This window comes from Lissotriton helveticus, chromosome 10 (assembly GCF_964261635.1).
Source record: "Lissotriton helveticus chromosome 10, aLisHel1.1, whole genome shotgun sequence".
Classification (NCBI taxonomy): Eukaryota; Metazoa; Chordata; class Amphibia; order Caudata; family Salamandridae; genus Lissotriton; species Lissotriton helveticus.
Window position 1 is genome coordinate 591,426,277 of NC_136071.1, and position 18,666 is coordinate 591,444,942.

An 18,666-nucleotide genomic window follows, 5' to 3' on the forward strand; every position below is an offset into this window, starting at 1 on the left:
TTTCTCGACATACACAGCGTCTTATAGCATTGAAAAGAAGAAATACTCCTATATTACAAGCATCCTGAAAATGTCCACAGCATGGGCTCGTCCGGGATTTGAACCCGGGACCTCTCGCACCCAAAGCGAGAATCATACCCCTAGACCAACGAGCCTGAGTGGCCAGGAGACATTTTGAACAATTTCTGAAGCGTCTTTCAGAAAAAAGCAGGGCTATTTGGCTAGTCTCCCTCTAAGTGAGCCTCACAACGTCATGTTTTCTCTCAAGTTGTTGTTTTTTCACTCTAGCAAGAAAGGGGACAGCCAATCTCCTATCAGCCAGTGAGCAGAAAAAAGGCACAGATGAGAACAGCAAGCGCTTTCTGGCAATTGTTCTCCTCTGCAAGTCCTGGACCCTTGCCCCATAGACTTCCACACCAGAAGCAATGAAGGGCCCACCATTTCCTGCGCCTGAGAAAGAGGGGTTTGATATTTGGATTCAAACGCGCTCGCTCAGCGCTCGATCAGGCTCGATCAGGCGAGATTTATATGAGTGGCTCACTGGCCTGAAACACTCACCTGGGAGACCCAGAGTGGCTGACTTCTCAGTATAGCCATTGTTGGGCGAGTCACCTCCTTTCCTCCTGCCTCAATCTAGAATTGGCTGCAAATCATAAGAGAGAGTGCAATGCCCGTGTGCAGTGCCTACTCCCAGCTACCTCTCTGTCTTCCTTATGTAAATTAGAATTTGCAAGGGGGGACCAATGGCATTCTGCTCCTCCCACATAACCAGGAAGCCCTGTTGAACATGTCTGCCTGTGTTTTTGCACGGACAGTGCCTTCTCTGCCCAAAAGGTGGCAGGAGAGCCTCACAACAAATGATGGGATCAACTGCTTAGTTAGAAACCCAGCATGGCAGTTACTGTGATGGAGTGCAAATTTAATGGAAGGTGTGCCTGAGGTGTCATTTCCAGAAATCCATGGAATTGTGATTGAGGGCCCAGCCTGATTGTTGGTGGATTTCTCTTCACATGCTACAGGTTCCTGCAAAGATTGTGGTGTTTGCCGGGAACGCACTGCAAAAAACAGGATGATTTATGGGTGTAAAAGGGACCTGTCAGAAGTGGGAATTGAACCCACGCCTCTATGAGGAGACCAGAAGGCTCAGCTACACTGTAGATCAAGCTCTCTTGAGTCTGGCGCCTTAGACCACTCGGCCATCCTGACGGCTCATGAGGGGGACTTAGGTCTAACTCTTCTATCTGCACCTGCCAATGTTTCCACTTACAACCTTCACAGCAATGTCACAGGTGTAAAGGCCCCAACAATACAACATAGCTTAAACAAAATAAAAATAGGCACAAGAACGACCCCCAGATGATGGATGCAGATAACTTTGTTTCGTCTTGCAAAGGTAAAGAAAGTTTCCCACGGCTCAATGTGTTCAAAGACCACCTCTTCTTAAACTTGCATTCAGATAATAAGGTTTTAGAGTGTGCACATAAAAGCAGCCAACGCTCAGTGTTTCTGCCCGGTCTCGAACCGGGGACCTTTCGCGTGTTAGGCGAACGTGATGACCACTACACTACAGAAACGACCTTGCTGCTTGCTACTGTTAAAGCAAAGTTCCTCTCAAGGCTTCACCCTATTTCTATTCTGCTGTATCAGCAGCGGCTCAGAATGTGCAGAACAAGTGTGAAAACCTCAGAGATATCATCCAACATGCTTGCAATTAGACGTATTCAAAATTTACTTGTGCAGGCATCGACAGACAAATATCTGATGCCTAAATGTCTGCGAGTACAGCTTGGGAAAGCATCACCTGGGACACACTGAGACTAAGCAGGTAGGCAGAAAAAGCACGGTGATCCATTTTTCTTCTGAGGTTAGGAATATGTTGCGCAACAATGCACCGAGTATTACTAGAAATAGTCAGGCATAGTGCATTTTTAGTACGATTTGTATGTTTAGCTCTAAAAAGGGCTCGTCCGGGATTTGAACCCGGGACCTCTCGCACCCTAAGCGAGAATCATACCCCTAGACCAACAAGCCACGCAAGAGTCACCTCTGACACGGCTCCAGGGGTTAGTGGCAGCTAGTCGGTGAATGCTTCACCCAAAGCAAGCAACTGCACATGTTGCTCTCTTCTGCAATATGATTGCTGTCTTTTCCATGGCCGTCATCAAACAAGAAATTAAAAAGCCTCTGTCCTTCAGACAGTTTGTTTTCGCTAAGTGTCTGCTTGTGGTGAGGACAAGAAAAGCATTTCTGCTCTCATTCCTTGCTTTCATGAAGTAGGCCCACCCTTCAGAGCAAAGGGCGAGCAAGCGAATGGCGCAAGCTATCGTCACTTCTCTTTTCGAGCTGTCACTGAGATCCCTGGAGCACACTACGTCAGGTTGGTGAGGGATAGACAGCCTCTATTATCTCAGCTTTCCTATAAAGTCAGCCAGTAAAGGTAAACACTGTTAAAAACAGCAAACCACTGTTTCTGCCCGGTCTCGAACCAGGGACCTTTCGCGTGTAAGGCGAACGTGATAACCACTACACTACAGAAACAGACACTAACTCAGGAATCTTGTTGGCATGTATTGGGCTAGAATGCACAGACTAAGAGCCAATGTCCTTGTAGCTCAAAGTTGGGCTCTCCTTACCCGGTCTCTATTTCTTTGGAAGACAGGAATGAGGACCACTTTTATTCCAAGAGGCGATTTTGAAACCATATCCTGAAATTACACTAGAAAAACACTATGCATGTAATGTTCCTACCATGCTGGTCTGGCCCAGAAAAGCAGTTGCAAAGAAGTCCTGCACTCCTTTATCACGCCACAAGTGGAAAATAGCGTGCAGGGTAAGGAACTTTCTCGACATACACAGCGTCTTATAGCATTGAAAAGAAGAAATGCTCCTATATTACAAGCATCCTGAAAATGTCCACAGCATGGGCTCATCCGGGATTTGAACCCGGGACCTCTCGCACCCAAAGCAAGAATCATACCCCTAGACCAACGAGCCTGAGTGGCCAGGAGACATTTTGAACAATTTCTGAAGCGTCTTTCAGAAAAAAGCAGGGCTATTTGGCTAGTCTCCCTCTAAGTGAGCCTCACAACGTCATGTTTTCTCTCAAGTTGTTGTTTTTTCACTCTAGCAAGAAAGGGGGCAGCCAATCTCCTATCAGCCAGTGAGCAGAAAAAAGGCACAGATGAGAACAGCAAGCACTTTCTGGCAATTGTTCTCCTCTGCAAGTCCTGGACCCTTGCCCCATAGACTTCCACACCAGAAGCAATGAAGGGCCCACCATTTCCTGCGCCTGAGAAAGAGGGGTTTGATATTTGGATTCAAACGCGCTCGCTCAGCGCTCGATCAGGCGAGATTTATATGAGTGGCTCACAGGCCTGAAACACTCACCTGGGAGACCCAGAGTGGCTGACTTCTCAGTATAGCCATTGTTGGGTGAGTCACCTCCTTTCCTCCTGCCTCAATCTAGAATCGGCTGCAAATCATAAGAGAGAGTGCAATGCCCGTGTGCAGTGCCTACTCCCAGCTACCTCTCTGTCTTCCTTATGTAAATTAGAATTTGCAAGGGGGGACCAATGGCATTCTGCTCCTCCCACATAACCAGGAAGCCCTGTTGAACATGTCTGCCTGTGTTTTTGCAGGGACAGTGCCTTCTCTGCCCAAAAGGTGGCAGGAGAGCCTCACAACAAATGATGGGATCAACTGCTTAGTTAGAAACCCAGCATGGCAGTTACTGTGATGGAGTGCAATTTTAATGGAAGGTGTGCCTGAGGTGTCATTTCCAGAAATCCATGGAATTGTGATTGAGGGCCCAGCCTGATTGTTGGTGGATTTCTCTTCACATGCTACAGGTTCCTGCAAAGATTGTGGTGTTTGCCGGGAACGCACTGCAAAAAACAGGATGATTTATGGGTGTAAAAGGGACCTGTCAGAAGTGGGAATTGAACCCACGCCTCTATGAGGAGACCAGAAGGCTCAGCTACACTGTAGATCAAGCTCTCTTGAGTCTGGCGCCTTAGACCACTCGGCCATCCTGACGGCTCATGAGGGGGACTTAGGTCTAACTCTTCTATCTGCACCTGCCAATGTTTCCACTTACAACCTTCACAGCAATGTCACAGGTGTAAAGGCCCCAACAATACAACATAGCTTAAACAAAATAAAAATAGGCACAAGAACGACCCCCAGATGATGGATGCAGATAACTTTGTTTCGTCTTGCAAAGGTAAAGAAAGTTTCCCACGGCTCAATGTGTTCAAAGACCACCTCTTCTTAAACTTGCATTCAGATAATAAGGTTTTAGAGTGTGCACATAAAAGCAGCCAACGCTCAGTGTTTCTGCCCGGTCTCGAACCGGGGACCTTTCGCGTGTTAGGCGAACGTGATGACCACTACACTACAGAAACGACCTTGCTGCTTGCTACTGTTAAAGCAAAGTTCCTCTCAAGGCTTCACCCTATTTCTATTCTGCTGTATCAGCAGCGGCTCAGAATGTGCAGAACAAGTGTGAAAACCTCAGAGATATCATCCAACATGCTTGCAATTAGACGTATTCAAAATTTACTTGTGCAGGCATCGACAGACAAATATCTGATGCCTAAATGTCTGCGAGTACAGCTTGGGAAAGCATCACCTGGGACACACTGAGACTAAGCAGGTAGGCAGAAAAAGCACGGTGATCCATTTTTCTTCTGAGGTTAGGAATATGTTGCGCAACAATGCACCGAGTATTACTAGAAATAGTCAGGCATAGTGCATTTTTAGTACGATTTGTATGTTTAGCTCTAAAAAGGGCTCGTCCGGGATTTGAACCCGGGACCTCTCGCACCCTAAGCGAGAATCATACCCCTAGACCAACGAGCCACGCAAGAGTCACCTCTGACACGGCTCCAGGGGTTAGTGGCAGCTAGTCGGTGAATGCTTCACCCAAAGCAAGCAACTGCACATGTTGCTCTCTTCTGCAATATGATTGCTGTCTTTTCCATGGCCGTCATCAAACAAGAAATTAAAAAGCCTCTGTCCTTCAGACAGTTTGTTTTCGCTAAGTGTCTGCTTGTGGTGAGGACAAGAAAAGCATTTCTGCTCTCATTCCTTGCTTTCATGAAGTAGGCCCACCCTTCAGAGCAAAGGGCGAGCAAGCGAATGGCGCAAGCTATCGTCACTTCTCTTTTCGAGCTGTCACTGAGATCCCTGGAGCACACTACGTCAGGTTGGTGAGGGATAGACAGCCTCTATTATCTCAGCTTTCCTATAAAGTCAGCCAGTAAAGGTAAACACTGTTAAAAACAGCAAACCACTGTTTCTGCCCGGTCTCGAACCAGGGACCTTTCGCGTGTAAGGCGAACGTGATAACCACTACACTACAGAAACAGACACTAACTCAGGAATCTTGTTGGCATGTATTGGGCTAGAATGCACAGACTAAGAGCCAATGTCCTTGTAGCTCAAAGTTGGGCTCTCCTTACCCGGTCTCTATTTCTTTGGAAGACAGGAATGAGGACCACTTTTATTCCAAGAGGCGATTTTGAAACCATATCCTGAAATTACACTAGAAAAACACTATGCATGTAATGTTCCTACCATGCTGGTCTGGCCCAGAAAAGCAGTTGCAAAGAAGTCCTGCACTCCTTTATCACGCCACAAGTGGAAAATAGCGTGCAGGGTAAGGAACTTTCTCGACATACACAGCGTCTTATAGCATTGAAAAGAAGAAATGCTCCTATATTACAAGCATCCTGAAAATGTCCACAGCATGGGCTCATCCGGGATTTGAACCCGGGACCTCTCGCACCCAAAGCAAGAATCATACCCCTAGACCAACGAGCCTGAGTGGCCAGGAGACATTTTGAACAATTTCTGAAGCGTCTTTCAGAAAAAAGCAGGGCTATTTGGCTAGTCTCCCTCTAAGTGAGCCTCACAACGTCATGTTTTCTCTCAAGTTGTTGTTTTTTCACTCTAGCAAGAAAGGGGGCAGCCAATCTCCTATCAGCCAGTGAGCAGAAAAAAGGCACAGATGAGAACAGCAAGCACTTTCTGGCAATTGTTCTCCTCTGCAAGTCCTGGACCCTTGCCCCATAGACTTCCACACCAGAAGCAATGAAGGGCCCACCATTTCCTGCGCCTGAGAAAGAGGGGTTTGATATTTGGATTCAAACGCGCTCGCTCAGCGCTCGATCAGGCGAGATTTATATGAGTGGCTCACAGGCCTGAAACACTCACCTGGGAGACCCAGAGTGGCTGACTTCTCAGTATAGCCATTGTTGGGTGAGTCACCTCCTTTCCTCCTGCCTCAATCTAGAATCGGCTGCAAATCATAAGAGAGAGTGCAATGCCCGTGTGCAGTGCCTACTCCCAGCTACCTCTCTGTCTTCCTTATGTAAATTAGAATTTGCAAGGGGGGACCAATGGCATTCTGCTCCTCCCACATAACCAGGAAGCCCTGTTGAACATGTCTGCCTGTGTTTTTGCAGGGACAGTGCCTTCTCTGCCCAAAAGGTGGCAGGAGAGCCTCACAACAAATGATGGGATCAACTGCTTAGTTAGAAACCCAGCATGGCAGTTACTGTGATGGAGTGCAATTTTAATGGAAGGTGTGCCTGAGGTGTCATTTCCAGAAATCCATGGAATTGTGATTGAGGGCCCAGCCTGATTGTTGGTGGATTTCTCTTCACATGCTACAGGTTCCTGCAAAGATTGTGGTGTTTGCCGGGAACGCACTGCAAAAAACAGGATGATTTATGGGTGTAAAAGGGACCTGTCAGAAGTGGGAATTGAACCCACGCCTCCATGAGGAGACCAGAAGGCTCAGCTACACTGAAGATCAAGCTCTCTTGAGTCTGGCGCCTTAGACCACTCGGCCATCCTGACGGCTCATGAGGGGGGCTTAGGTCTAACTCTTCTATCTGCACCTGCCAATGTTTCCACTTACAACCTTCACAGCAATGTCACAGGTGTAAAGGCCCCAACAATACAACATAGCTTAAACAAAATAAAAATAGGCACAAGAACGACCCCCAGATGATGGATGCAGATAACTTTGTTTCGTCTTGCAAAGGTAAAGAAAGTTTCCCACGGCTCAATGTGTTCAAAGACCACCTCTTCTTAAACTTGCATTCAGATAATAAGGTTTTAGAGTGTGCACATAAAAGCAGCCAACGCTCAGTGTTTCTGCCCGGTCTCGAACCGGGGACCTTTTGCGTGTTAGGCGAACGTGATGACCACTACACTACAGAAACGACCTTGCTGCTTGCTACTGTTAAAGCAAAGTTCCTCTCAAGGCTTCACCCTACTTCTATTCTGCTGTATCAGCAGCGGCTCAGAATGTGCAGAACAAGTGTGAAAACCTCAGAGATATCATCCAACATGCTTGCAATTAGACGTATTCAAAATTTACTTGTGCAGGCATCGACAGACAAATATCTGATGCCTAAATGTCTGCGAGTACAGCTTGGGAAAGCATCACCTGGGACACACTGAGACTAAGCAGGTAGGCAGAAAAAGCACGGTGATCCATTTTTCTTCTGAGGTTAGGAATATGTTGCGCAACAATGCACCGAGTATTACTAGAAATAGTCAGGCATAGTGCATTTTTAGTACGATTTGTATGTTTAGCTCTAAAAAGGGCTCGTCCGGGATTTGAACCCGGGACCTCTCGCACCCTAAGCGAGAATCATACCCCTAGACCAACGAGCCACGCAAGAGTCACCTCTGACACGGCTCCAGGGGTTAGTGGCAGCTAGTCGGTGAATGCTTCACCCAAAGCAAGCAACTGCACATGTTGCTCTCTTCTGCAATATGATTGCTGTCTTTTCCATGGCCGTCATCAAACAAGAAATTAAAAAGCCTCTGTCCTTCAGACAGTTTGTTTTCTCTAAGTGTCTGCTTGTGGTGAGGACAAGAAAAGCATTTCTGCTCTCATTCCTTGCTTTCATGAAGTAGGCCCACCCTTCAGAGCAAAGGGCGAGCAAGCGAATGGCGCAAGCTATCGTCACTTCTCTTTTCGAGCTGTCACTGAGATCCCTGGAGCACACTACGTCAGGTTGGTGAGGGATAGACAGCCTCTATTATCTCAGCTTTCCTATAAAGTCAGCCAGTAAAGGTAAACACTGTTAAAAACAGCAAACCGCTGTTTCTGCCCGGTCTCGAACCAGGAACCTTTCGCGTGTAAGGCGAACGTGATAACCACTACACTACAGAAACAGACACTAACTCAGGAATCTTGTTGGCATGTATTGGGCTGGAATGCACAGACTAAGGGCCAATGTCCTTGTAGCTCAAAGTTGGGCTCTCCTTACCCGGTCTCTATTTCTTTGGAAGACAGGAATGAGGACCACTTTTATTCCAAGAGGCGATTTTGAAACCATATCCTGAAATTACACTAGAAAAACACTATGCATGTAATGTTCCTACCATGCTGGTCTGGCCCAGAAAAGCAGTTGCAAAGAAGTCCTGCACTCCTTTATCACGCCACAAGTGGAAAATAGCGTGCAGGGTAAGGAACTTTCTCGACATACACAGCGTCTTATAGCATTGAAAAGAAGAAATGCTCCTATATTACAAGCATCCTGAAAATGTCCACAGCATGGGCTCGTCCGGGATTTGAACCCGGGACCTCTCGCACCCAAAGCGAGAATCATACCCCTAGACCAACGAGCCTGAGTGGCCAGGAGACATTTTGAACAATTTCTGAAGCGTCTTTCAGAAAAAAGCAGGGCTATTTGGCTAGTCTCCCTCTAAGTGAGCCTCACAACGTCATGTTTTCTCTCAAGTTGTTGTTTTTTCACTCTAGCAAGAAAGGGGGCAGCCAATCTCCTATCAGCCAGTGAGCAGAAAAAAGGCACAGATGAGAACAGCAAGCACTTTCTGGCAATTGTTCTCCTCTGCAAGTCCTGGACCCTTGCCCCATAGACTTCCACACCAGAAGCAATGAAGGGCCCACCATTTCCTGCGCCTGAGAAAGAGGGGTTTGATATTTGGATTCAAACGCGCTCGATCAGGCTCGATCAGGCGAGATTTATATGAGTGGCTCATAGGCCTGAAACACTCACCTGGGAGACCCAGAGTGGCTGACTTCTCAGTATAGCCATTGTTGGGCGAGTCACCTCCTTTCCTCCTGCCTCAATCTAGAATTGGCTGCAAATCATAAGAGAGAGTGCAATGCCCGTGTGCAGTGCCTACTCCCAGCTACCTCTCTGTCTTCCTTATGTAAATTAGAATTTGCAAGGGGGGACCAATGGCATTCTGCTCCTCCCACATAACCAGGAAGCCCTGTTGAACATGTCTGCCTGTGTTTTTGCAGGGACAGTGCCTTCTCTGCCCAAAAGGTGGCAGGAGAGCCTCACAACAAATGATGGGATCAACTGCTTAGTTAGAAACCCAGCATGGCAGTTACTGTGATGGAGTGCAAATTTAATGGAAGGTGTGCCTGAGGTGTCATTTCCAGAAATCCATGGATTTGTGATTGAGGGCCCAGCCTGATTGTTGGTGGATTTCTCTTCACATGCTACAGGTTCCTGCAAAGATTGTGGTGTTTGCCGGGAACGCACCGCAAAAAACAGGAAGATTTATGGGTGTAAAAGGGACCTGTCAGAAGTGGGATTTGAACCCACGCCTCCATGAGGAGACCAGAAGGCTCAGCTACACTGAAGATCAAGCTCTCTTGAGTCTGGCGCCTTAGACCACTCGGCCATCCTGACGGCTCATGAGGGGGGCTTAGGTCTAACTCTTCTATCTGCACCTGCCAATGTTTCCACTTACAACCTTCACAGCAATGTCACAGGTGTAAAGGCCCCAACAATACAACATAGCTTAAACAAAATAAAAATAGGCACAAGAACGACCCCCAGATGATGGATGCAGATAACTTTGTTTCGTCTTGCAAAGGTAAAGAAAGTTTCCCACGGCTCAATGTGTTCAAAGACCACCTCTTCTTAAACTTGCATTCAGATAATAAGGTTTTAGAGTGTGCACATAAAAGCAGCCAACGCTCAGTGTTTCTGCCCGGTCTCGAACCGGGGACCTTTCGCGTGTTAGGCGAACGTGATGACCACTACACTACAGAAACGACCTTGCTGCTTGCTACTGTTAAAGCAAAGTTCCTCTCAAGGCTTCACCCTACTTCTATTCTGCTGTATCAGCAGCGGCTCAGAATGTGCAGAACAAGTGTGAAAACCTCAGAGATATCATCCAACATGCTTGCAATTAGACGTATTCAAAATTTACTTGTGCAGGCATCGACAGACAAATATCTGATGCCTAAATGTCTGCGAGTACAGCTTGGGAAAGCATCACCTGGGACACACTGAGACTAAGCAGGTAGGCAGAAAAAGCACGGTGATCCATTTTTCTTCTGAGGTTAGGAATATGTTGCGCAACAATGCACCGAGTATTACTAGAAATAGTCAGGCATAGTGCATTTTTAGTACGATTTGTATGTTTAGCTCTAAAAAGGGCTCGTCCGGGATTTGAACCCGGGACCTCTCGCACCCTAAGCGAGAATCATACCCCTAGACCAACGAGCCACGCAAGAGTCACCTCTGACACGGCTCCAGGGGTTAGTGGCAGCTAGTCGGTGAATGCTTCACCCAAAGCAAGCAACTGCACATGTTGCTCTCTTCTGCAATATGATTGCTGTCTTTTCCATGGCCGTCATCAAACAAGAAATTAAAAAGCCTCTGTCCTTCAGACAGTTTGTTTTCTCTAAGTGTCTGCTTGTGGTGAGGACAAGAAAAGCATTTCTGCTCTCATTCCTTGCTTTCATGAAGTAGGCCCACCCTTCAGAGCAAAGGGCGAGCAAGCGAATGGCGCAAGCTATCGTCACTTCTCTTTTCGAGCTGTCACTGAGATCCCTGGAGCACACTACGTCAGGTTGGTGAGGGATAGACAGCCTCTATTATCTCAGCTTTCCTATAAAGTCAGCCAGTAAAGGTAAACACTGTTAAAAACAGCAAACCGCTGTTTCTGCCCGGTCTCGAACCAGGGACCTTTCGCGTGTAAGGCAAACGTGATAACCACTACACTACAGAAACAGACACTAACTCAGGAATCTTGTTGGCATGTATTGGTCTGGAATGCACAGACTAAGGGCCAATGTCCTTGTAGCTCAAAGTTGGGCTCTCCTTACCCGGTCTCTATTTCTTTGGAAGACAGGAATGAGGACCACTTTTATTCCAAGAGGCGATTTTGAAACCATATCCTGAAATTACACTAGAAAAACACTATGCATGTAATGTTCCTACCATGCTGGTCTGGCCCAGAAAAGCAGTTGCAAAGAAGTCCTGCACTCCTTTATCACGCCACAAGTGGAAAATAGCGTGCAGGGTAAGGAACTTTCTCGACATACACAGCGTCTTATAGCATTGAAAAGAAGAAATGCTCCTATATTACAAGCATCCTCAAAATGTCCACAGCATGGGCTCGTCCGGGATTTGAACCCGGGACCTCTCGCACCCAAAGCAAGAATCATACCCCTAGACCAACGAGCCTGAGTGGCCAGGAGACATTTTGAACAATTTCTGAAGCGTCTTTCAGAAAAAAGCAGGGCTATTTGGCTAGTCTCCCTCTAAGTGAGCCTCACAACGTCATGTTTTCTCTCAAGTTGTTGTTTTTTCACTCTAGCAAGAAAGGGGGCAGCCAATCTCCTATCAGCCAGTGAGCAGAAAAAAGGCACAGATGAGAACAGCAAGCACTTTCTGGCAATTGTTCTCCTCTGCAAGTCCTGGACCCTTGCCCCATAGACTTCCACACCAGAAGCAATGAAGGGCCCACCATTTCCTGCGCCTGAGAAAGAGGGGTTTGATATTTGGATTCAAACGCGCTCGCTCAGCGCTCGATCAGGCGAGATTTATATGAGTGGCTCACAGGCCTGAAACACTCACCTGGGAGACCCAGAGTGGCTGACTTCTCAGTGTAGCCATTGTTGGGTGAGTCACCTCCTTTCCTCCTGCCTCAATCTAGAATTGGCTGCAAATCATAAGAGAGAGTGCAATGCCCGTGTGCAGTGCCTACTCCCAGCTACCTCTCTGTCTTCCTTATGTAAATTAGAATTTGCAAGGGGGGACCAATGGCAATCTGCTCCTCCCACATAACCAGGAAGCCCTGTTGAACACGTCTGCCTGTGTTTTTGCAGGGACAGTGCCTTCTCTGCCCAAAAGGTGGCAGGAGAGCCTCACAACAAATGATGGGATCAACTGCTTAGTTAGAAACCCAGCATGGCAGTTACTGTGATGGAGTGCAAATTTAATGGAAGGTGTGCTTGAGGTGTCATTTCCAGAAATCCATGGAATTGTGATTGAGGGCCCAGCCTGATTGTTGGTGGATTTCTCTTCACATGCTACAGGTTCCTGCAAAGATTGTGGTGTTTGCCGGGAACGCACTGCAAAAAACAGGAAGATTTACGGGTGTAAAAGGGACCTGTCAGAAGTGGGATTTGAACCCACGCCTCCATGAGGAGACCAGAAGGCTCAGCTACACTGAAGATCAAGCTCTCTTGAGTCTGGCGCCTTAGACCACTCGGCCATCCTGACGGCTCATGAGGGGGGCTTAGGTCTAACTCTTCTATCTGCACCTGCCAATGTTTCCACTTACAACCTTCACAGCAATGTCACAGGTGTAAAGGCCCCAACAGTACAACATAGCTTAAACAAAATAAAAATAGGCACAAGAACGACCCCCAGATGATGGATGCAGATAACTTTGTTTCGTCTTGCAAAGGTAAAGAAAGTTTCCCACGGCTCACTGTGTTCAAAGACCACCTCTTCTTAAACTTGCATTCAGATAATAAGGTTTTAGAGTGTGCTCATAAAAGCAGCCAACGCTCAGTGTTTCTGCCCGGTCTCGAACTGGGGACCTTTCGCGTGTTAGGCGAACGTGATGACCACTACACTACAGAAACGACCTTGCTGCTTGCTACTGTTAAAGCAAAGTTCCTCTCAAGGCTTCATCCTACTTCTATTCTGCTGTATCAGCAGCGGCTCAGAATGTGCAGAACAAGTGTGAAAACCTCAGAGATATCATCCAACATGCTTGCAATTAGACGTATTCAAAATTTACTTGTGCAGGCATCGACAGACAAATATCTGATGCCTAAATGTCTGCGAGTACAGCTTGGGAAAGCATCACCTGGGACACACTGAGACTAAGCAGGTAAGCAGAAAAAGCACGGTGATCCATTTTTCTACTGAGGTTAGGAATATGTTAAGCAAAAAATCAACCGAGTATTACTAGAAATAGTCAGGCATAGTGCATTTTTAGTACGATTTGTATGTTTAGCTCTAAAAAAGGGCTCGTCCGGGATTTGGACCTCTCGCACCCTAAGCGAGAATCATACCCCTAGACCAACGAGCCACGCAAGAGTCACCTCTGACACGGCTCCAGGGGTTAGTGGCAGCTAGTCGGTGAATGCTTCACCCAAAGCAAGCAACTGCACATGTTGCTCTCTTCTGCAATATGATTGCTGTCTTTTCCATGGCCGTCATCAAACAAGAAATTAAAAAGCCTCTGTCCTTCAGACAGTTTGTTTTCTCTAAGTGTCTGCTTGTGGTGAGGACAAGAAAAGCATTTCTGCTCTCATTCCTTGCTTTCATGAAGTAGGCCCACCCTTCAGAGCAAAGGGCGAGCAAGCGAATGGCGCAAGCTATCGTCACTTCTCTTTTCGAGCTGTCACTGAGATCCCTGGAGCACACTACGTCAGGTTGGTGAGGGATAGACAGCCTCTATTATCTCAGCTTTCCTATAAAGTCAGCCAGTAAAGGTAAACACTGTTAAAAACAGCAAACCGCTGTTTCTGCCCGGTCTCGAACCAGGAACCTTTCGCGTGTAAGGCGAACGTGATAACCACTACACTACAGAAACAGACACTAACTCAGGAATCTTGTTGGCATGTATTGGGCTGGAATGCACAGACTAAGGGCCAATGTCCTTGTAGCTCAAAGTTGGGCTCTCCTTACCCGGTCTCTATTTCTTTGGAAGACAGGAATGAGGACCACTTTTATTCCAAGAGGCGATTTTGAAACCATATCCTGAAATTACACTAGAAAAACACTATGCATGTAATGTTCCTACCATGCTGGTCTGGCCCAGAAAAGCAGTTGCAAAGAAGTCCTGCACTCCTTTATCACGCCACAAGTGGAAAATAGCGTGCAGGGTAAGGAACTTTCTCGACATACACAGCGTCTTATAGCATTGAAAAGAAGAAATGCTCCTATATTACAAGCATCCTGAAAATGTCCACAGCATGGGCTCGTCCGGGATTTGAACCCGGGACCTCTCGCACCCAAAGCGAGAATCATACCCCTAGACCAACGAGCCTGAGTGGCCAGGAGACATTTTGAACAATTTCTGAAGCGTCTTTCAGAAAAAAGCAGGGCTATTTGGCTAGTCTCCCTCTAAGTGAGCCTCACAACGTCATGTTTTCTCTCAAGTTGTTGTTTTTTCACTCTAGCAAGAAAGGGGGCAGCCAATCTCCTATCAGCCAGTGAGCAGAAAAAAGGCACAGATGAGAACAGCAAGCACTTTCTGGCAATTGTTCTCCTCTGCAAGTCCTGGACCCTTGCCCCATAGACTTCCACACCAGAAGCAATGAAGGGCCCACCATTTCCTGCGCCTGAGAAAGAGGGGTTTGATATTTGGATTCAAACGCGCTCGATCAGGCTCGATCAGGCGAGATTTATATGAGTGGCTCATAGGCCTGAAACACTCACCTGGGAGACCCAGAGTGGCTGACTTCTCAGTATAGCCATTGTTGGGCGAGTCACCTCCTTTCCTCCTGCCTCAATCTAGAATTGGCTGCAAATCATAAGAGAGAGTGCAATGCCCGTGTGCAGTGCCTACTCCCAGCTACCTCTCTGTCTTCCTTATGTAAATTAGAATTTGCAAGGGGGGACCAATGGCATTCTGCTCCTCCCACATAACCAGGAAGCCCTGTTGAACATGTCTGCCTGTGTTTTTGCAGGGACAGTGCCTTCTCTGCCCAAAAGGTGGCAGGAGAGCCTCACAACAAATGATGGGATCAACTGCTTAGTTAGAAACCCAGCATGGCAGTTACTGTGATGGAGTGCAAATTTAATGGAAGGTGTGCCTGAGGTGTCATTTCCAGAAATCCATGGATTTGTGATTGAGGGCCCAGCCTGATTGTTGGTGGATTTCTCTTCACATGCTACAGGTTCCTGCAAAGATTGTGGTGTTTGCCGGGAACGCACCGCAAAAAACAGGAAGATTTATGGGTGTAAAAGGGACCTGTCAGAAGTGGGATTTGAACCCACGCCTCCATGAGGAGACCAGAAGGCTCAGCTACACTGAAGATCAAGCTCTCTTGAGTCTGGCGCCTTAGACCACTCGGCCATCCTGACGGCTCATGAGGGGGGCTTAGGTCTAACTCTTCTATCTGCACCTGCCAATGTTTCCACTTACAACCTTCACAGCAATGTCACAGGTGTAAAGGCCCCAACAATACAACATAGCTTAAACAAAATAAAAATAGGCACAAGAACGACCCCCAGATGATGGATGCAGATAACTTTGTTTCGTCTTGCAAAGGTAAAGAAAGTTTCCCACGGCTCAATGTGTTCAAAGACCACCTCTTCTTAAACTTGCATTCAGATAATAAGGTTTTAGAGTGTGCACATAAAAGCAGCCAACGCTCAGTGTTTCTGCCCGGTCTCGAACCGGGGACCTTTCGCGTGTTAGGCGAACGTGATGACCACTACACTACAGAAACGACCTTGCTGCTTGCTACTGTTAAAGCAAAGTTCCTCTCAAGGCTTCACCCTACTTCTATTCTGCTGTATCAGCAGCGGCTCAGAATGTGCAGAACAAGTGTGAAAACCTCAGAGATATCATCCAACATGCTTGCAATTAGACGTATTCAAAATTTACTTGTGCAGGCATCGACAGACAAATATCTGATGCCTAAATGTCTGCGAGTACAGCTTGGGAAAGCATCACCTGGGACACACTGAGACTAAGCAGGTAGGCAGAAAAAGCACGGTGATCCATTTTTCTTCTGAGGTTAGGAATATGTTGCGCAACAATGCACCGAGTATTACTAGAAATAGTCAGGCATAGTGCATTTTTAGTACGATTTGTATGTTTAGCTCTAAAAAGGGCTCGTCCGGGATTTGAACCCGGGACCTCTCGCACCCTAAGCGAGAATCATACCCCTAGACCAACGAGCCACGCAAGAGTCACCTCTGACACGGCTCCAGGGGTTAGTGGCAGCTAGTCGGTGAATGCTTCACCCAAAGCAAGCAACTGCACATGTTGCTCTCTTCTGCAATATGATTGCTGTCTTTTCCATGGCCGTCATCAAACAAGAAATTAAAAAGCCTCTGTCCTTCAGACAGTTTGTTTTCTCTAAGTGTCTGCTTGTGGTGAGGACAAGAAAAGCATTTCTGCTCTCATTCCTTGCTTTCATGAAGTAGGCCCACCCTTCAGAGCAAAGGGCGAGCAAGCGAATGGCGCAAGCTATCGTCACTTCTCTTTTCGAGCTGTCACTGAGATCCCTGGAGCACACTACGTCAGGTTGGTGAGGGATAGACAGCCTCTATTATCTCAGCTTTCCTATAAAGTCAGCCAGTAAAGGTAAACACTGTTAAAAACAGCAAACCGCTGTTTCTGCCCGGTCTCGAACCAGGGACCTTTCGCGTGTAAGGCAAACGTGATAACCACTACACTACAGAAACAGACACTAACTCAGGAATCTTGTTGGCATGTATTGGTCTGGAATGCACAGACTAAGGGCCAATGTCCTTGTAGCTCAAAGTTGGGCTCTCCTTACCCGGTCTCTATTTCTTTGGAAGACAGGAATGAGGACCACTTTTATTCCAAGAGGCGATTTTGAAACCATATCCTGAAATTACACTAGAAAAACACTATGCATGTAATGTTCCTACCATGCTGGTCTGGCCCAGAAAAGCAGTTGCAAAGAAGTCCTGCACTCCTTTATCACGCCACAAGTGGAAAATAGCGTGCAGGGTAAGGAACTTTCTCGACATACACAGCGTCTTATAGCATTGAAAAGAAGAAATGCTCCTATATTACAAGCATCCTCAAAATGTCCACAGCATGGGCTCGTCCGGGATTTGAACCCGGGACCTCTCGCACCCAAAGCAAGAATCATACCCCTAGACCAACGAGCCTGAGTGGCCAGGAGACATTTTGAACAATTTCTGAAGCGTCTTTCAGAAAAAAGCAGGGCTATTTGGCTAGTCTCCCTCTAAGTGAGCCTCACAACGTCATGTTTTCTCTCAAGTTGTTGTTTTTTCACTCTAGCAAGAAAGGGGGCAGCCAATCTCCTATCAGCCAGTGAGCAGAAAAAAGGCACAGATGAGAACAGCAAGCACTTTCTGGCAATTGTTCTCCTCTGCAAGTCCTGGACCCTTGCCCCATAGACTTCCACACCAGAAGCAATGAAGGGCCCACCATTTCCTGCGCCTGAGAAAGAGGGGTTTGATATTTGGATTCAAACGCGCTCGCTCAGCGCTCGATCAGGCGAGATTTATATGAGTGGCTCACAGGCCTGAAACACTCACCTGGGAGACCCAGAGTGGCTGACTTCTCAGTGTAGCCATTGTTGGGTGAGTCACCTCCTTTCCTCCTGCCTCAATCTAGAATTGGCTGCAAATCATAAGAGAGAGTGCAATGCCCGTGTGCAGTGCCTACTCCCAGCTACCTCTCTGTCTTCCTTATGTAAATTAGAATTTGCAAGGGGGGACCAATGGCAATCTGCTCCTCCCACATAACCAGGAAGCCCTGTTGAACACGTCTGCCTGTGTTTTTGCAGGGACAGTGCCTTCTCTGCCCAAAAGGTGGCAGGAGAGCCTCACAACAAATGATGGGATCAACTGCTTAGTTAGAAACCCAGCATGGCAGTTACTGTGATGGAGTGCAAATTTAATGGAAGGTGTGCCTGAGGTGTCATTTCCAGAAATCCATGGAATTGTGATTGAGGGCCCAGCCTGATTGTTGGTGGATTTCTCTTCACATGCTACAGGTTCCTGCAAAGATTGTGGTGTTTGCCGGGAACGCACTGCAAAAAACAGGAAGATTTACGGGTGTAAAAGGGACCTGTCAGAAGTGGGATTTGAACCCACGCCTCCATGAGGAGACCAGAAGGCTCAGCTACACTGAAGATCAAGCTCTCTTGAGTCTGGCGCCTTAGACCACTCGGCCATCCTGACGGCTCATGAGGGGGGCTTAGGTCTAACTCTTCTATCTGCACCTGCCAATGTTTCCACTTACAACCTTCACAGCAATGTCACAGGTGTAAAGGCCCCAACAGTACAACATAGCTTAAACAAAATAAAAATAGGCACAAGAACGACCCCCAGATGATGGATGCAGATAACTTTGTTTCGTCTTGCAAAGGTAAAGAAAGTTTCCCACGGCTCACTGTGTTCAAAGACCACCTCTTCTTAAACTTGCATTCAGATAATAAGGTTTTAGAGTGTGCTCATAAAAGCAGCCAACGCTCAGTGTTTCTGCCCGGTCTCGAACTGGGGACCTTTCGCGTGTTAGGCGAACGTGATGACCACTACACTACAGAAACGACCTTGCTGCTTGCTACTGTTAAAGCAAAGTTCCTCTCAAGGCTTCATCCTACTTCTATTCTGCTGTATCAGCAGCGGCTCAGAATGTGCAGAACAAGTGTGAAAACCTCAGAGATATCATCCA

The 18,666-nt window shown here is 47.2% G+C and overlaps 32 non-coding genes across 32 annotated transcripts; all 32 read right to left on the reverse strand.

Moving 5' to 3' along the window:
• Positions 1–83: 83 nt before the first annotated feature.
• Positions 84–155, reverse strand: TRNAP-UGG (transfer RNA proline (anticodon UGG)). The gene has a single exon. It is a non-coding gene; the product is annotated as a tRNA-Pro (tRNA).
• Positions 156–1,094: 939 nt separating this feature from the next.
• On the reverse strand, positions 1,095–1,206 carry TRNAL-CAA (transfer RNA leucine (anticodon CAA)). The gene is made up of 2 exons: positions 1,169–1,206; positions 1,095–1,140 (listed from the first exon to the last, which is right to left on the reverse strand). It is a non-coding gene; the product is annotated as a tRNA-Leu (tRNA).
• Positions 1,207–1,501: 295 nt separating this feature from the next.
• TRNAV-AAC (transfer RNA valine (anticodon AAC)) lies at positions 1,502–1,574 on the reverse strand. Its single transcript has one exon. It is a non-coding gene; the product is annotated as a tRNA-Val (tRNA).
• Positions 1,575–1,959: 385 nt separating this feature from the next.
• On the reverse strand, positions 1,960–2,031 carry TRNAP-AGG (transfer RNA proline (anticodon AGG)). The gene has a single exon. It is a non-coding gene; the product is annotated as a tRNA-Pro (tRNA).
• Positions 2,032–2,465: 434 nt separating this feature from the next.
• TRNAV-UAC (transfer RNA valine (anticodon UAC)) lies at positions 2,466–2,538 on the reverse strand. The gene has a single exon. It is a non-coding gene; the product is annotated as a tRNA-Val (tRNA).
• Positions 2,539–2,922: 384 nt separating this feature from the next.
• Positions 2,923–2,994, reverse strand: TRNAP-UGG (transfer RNA proline (anticodon UGG)). The gene has a single exon. It is a non-coding gene; the product is annotated as a tRNA-Pro (tRNA).
• A 929-nt stretch (positions 2,995–3,923) lies between these two features.
• On the reverse strand, positions 3,924–4,035 carry TRNAL-CAA (transfer RNA leucine (anticodon CAA)). Its single transcript has 2 exons — positions 3,998–4,035; positions 3,924–3,969 (listed from the first exon to the last, which is right to left on the reverse strand). It is a non-coding gene; the product is annotated as a tRNA-Leu (tRNA).
• A 295-nt stretch (positions 4,036–4,330) lies between these two features.
• TRNAV-AAC (transfer RNA valine (anticodon AAC)) lies at positions 4,331–4,403 on the reverse strand. Its single transcript has one exon. It is a non-coding gene; the product is annotated as a tRNA-Val (tRNA).
• Positions 4,404–4,788: 385 nt separating this feature from the next.
• TRNAP-AGG (transfer RNA proline (anticodon AGG)) lies at positions 4,789–4,860 on the reverse strand. The gene has a single exon. It is a non-coding gene; the product is annotated as a tRNA-Pro (tRNA).
• Positions 4,861–5,294: 434 nt separating this feature from the next.
• TRNAV-UAC (transfer RNA valine (anticodon UAC)) lies at positions 5,295–5,367 on the reverse strand. Its single transcript has one exon. It is a non-coding gene; the product is annotated as a tRNA-Val (tRNA).
• A 384-nt stretch (positions 5,368–5,751) lies between these two features.
• TRNAP-UGG (transfer RNA proline (anticodon UGG)) lies at positions 5,752–5,823 on the reverse strand. Its single transcript has one exon. It is a non-coding gene; the product is annotated as a tRNA-Pro (tRNA).
• Positions 5,824–6,752: 929 nt separating this feature from the next.
• TRNAL-CAA (transfer RNA leucine (anticodon CAA)) lies at positions 6,753–6,864 on the reverse strand. Its single transcript has 2 exons — positions 6,827–6,864; positions 6,753–6,798 (listed from the first exon to the last, which is right to left on the reverse strand). It is a non-coding gene; the product is annotated as a tRNA-Leu (tRNA).
• Positions 6,865–7,159: 295 nt separating this feature from the next.
• On the reverse strand, positions 7,160–7,232 carry TRNAV-AAC (transfer RNA valine (anticodon AAC)). The gene has a single exon. It is a non-coding gene; the product is annotated as a tRNA-Val (tRNA).
• Positions 7,233–7,617: 385 nt separating this feature from the next.
• TRNAP-AGG (transfer RNA proline (anticodon AGG)) lies at positions 7,618–7,689 on the reverse strand. Its single transcript has one exon. It is a non-coding gene; the product is annotated as a tRNA-Pro (tRNA).
• Positions 7,690–8,123: 434 nt separating this feature from the next.
• Positions 8,124–8,196, reverse strand: TRNAV-UAC (transfer RNA valine (anticodon UAC)). Its single transcript has one exon. It is a non-coding gene; the product is annotated as a tRNA-Val (tRNA).
• A 384-nt stretch (positions 8,197–8,580) lies between these two features.
• Positions 8,581–8,652, reverse strand: TRNAP-UGG (transfer RNA proline (anticodon UGG)). The gene has a single exon. It is a non-coding gene; the product is annotated as a tRNA-Pro (tRNA).
• A 928-nt stretch (positions 8,653–9,580) lies between these two features.
• TRNAL-CAA (transfer RNA leucine (anticodon CAA)) lies at positions 9,581–9,692 on the reverse strand. The gene is made up of 2 exons: positions 9,655–9,692; positions 9,581–9,626 (listed from the first exon to the last, which is right to left on the reverse strand). It is a non-coding gene; the product is annotated as a tRNA-Leu (tRNA).
• Positions 9,693–9,987: 295 nt separating this feature from the next.
• TRNAV-AAC (transfer RNA valine (anticodon AAC)) lies at positions 9,988–10,060 on the reverse strand. Its single transcript has one exon. It is a non-coding gene; the product is annotated as a tRNA-Val (tRNA).
• Positions 10,061–10,445: 385 nt separating this feature from the next.
• TRNAP-AGG (transfer RNA proline (anticodon AGG)) lies at positions 10,446–10,517 on the reverse strand. Its single transcript has one exon. It is a non-coding gene; the product is annotated as a tRNA-Pro (tRNA).
• Positions 10,518–10,951: 434 nt separating this feature from the next.
• Positions 10,952–11,024, reverse strand: TRNAV-UAC (transfer RNA valine (anticodon UAC)). The gene has a single exon. It is a non-coding gene; the product is annotated as a tRNA-Val (tRNA).
• A 384-nt stretch (positions 11,025–11,408) lies between these two features.
• TRNAP-UGG (transfer RNA proline (anticodon UGG)) lies at positions 11,409–11,480 on the reverse strand. Its single transcript has one exon. It is a non-coding gene; the product is annotated as a tRNA-Pro (tRNA).
• Positions 11,481–12,409: 929 nt separating this feature from the next.
• Positions 12,410–12,521, reverse strand: TRNAL-CAA (transfer RNA leucine (anticodon CAA)). Its single transcript has 2 exons — positions 12,484–12,521; positions 12,410–12,455 (listed from the first exon to the last, which is right to left on the reverse strand). It is a non-coding gene; the product is annotated as a tRNA-Leu (tRNA).
• Positions 12,522–12,816: 295 nt separating this feature from the next.
• Positions 12,817–12,889, reverse strand: TRNAV-AAC (transfer RNA valine (anticodon AAC)). The gene has a single exon. It is a non-coding gene; the product is annotated as a tRNA-Val (tRNA).
• An 886-nt stretch (positions 12,890–13,775) lies between these two features.
• On the reverse strand, positions 13,776–13,848 carry TRNAV-UAC (transfer RNA valine (anticodon UAC)). Its single transcript has one exon. It is a non-coding gene; the product is annotated as a tRNA-Val (tRNA).
• Positions 13,849–14,232: 384 nt separating this feature from the next.
• Positions 14,233–14,304, reverse strand: TRNAP-UGG (transfer RNA proline (anticodon UGG)). Its single transcript has one exon. It is a non-coding gene; the product is annotated as a tRNA-Pro (tRNA).
• A 928-nt stretch (positions 14,305–15,232) lies between these two features.
• Positions 15,233–15,344, reverse strand: TRNAL-CAA (transfer RNA leucine (anticodon CAA)). The gene is made up of 2 exons: positions 15,307–15,344; positions 15,233–15,278 (listed from the first exon to the last, which is right to left on the reverse strand). It is a non-coding gene; the product is annotated as a tRNA-Leu (tRNA).
• A 295-nt stretch (positions 15,345–15,639) lies between these two features.
• TRNAV-AAC (transfer RNA valine (anticodon AAC)) lies at positions 15,640–15,712 on the reverse strand. Its single transcript has one exon. It is a non-coding gene; the product is annotated as a tRNA-Val (tRNA).
• A 385-nt stretch (positions 15,713–16,097) lies between these two features.
• Positions 16,098–16,169, reverse strand: TRNAP-AGG (transfer RNA proline (anticodon AGG)). The gene has a single exon. It is a non-coding gene; the product is annotated as a tRNA-Pro (tRNA).
• Positions 16,170–16,603: 434 nt separating this feature from the next.
• TRNAV-UAC (transfer RNA valine (anticodon UAC)) lies at positions 16,604–16,676 on the reverse strand. Its single transcript has one exon. It is a non-coding gene; the product is annotated as a tRNA-Val (tRNA).
• A 384-nt stretch (positions 16,677–17,060) lies between these two features.
• TRNAP-UGG (transfer RNA proline (anticodon UGG)) lies at positions 17,061–17,132 on the reverse strand. Its single transcript has one exon. It is a non-coding gene; the product is annotated as a tRNA-Pro (tRNA).
• Positions 17,133–18,061: 929 nt separating this feature from the next.
• TRNAL-CAA (transfer RNA leucine (anticodon CAA)) lies at positions 18,062–18,173 on the reverse strand. The gene is made up of 2 exons: positions 18,136–18,173; positions 18,062–18,107 (listed from the first exon to the last, which is right to left on the reverse strand). It is a non-coding gene; the product is annotated as a tRNA-Leu (tRNA).
• Positions 18,174–18,468: 295 nt separating this feature from the next.
• Positions 18,469–18,541, reverse strand: TRNAV-AAC (transfer RNA valine (anticodon AAC)). The gene has a single exon. It is a non-coding gene; the product is annotated as a tRNA-Val (tRNA).
• Positions 18,542–18,666: the final 125 nt, after the last annotated feature.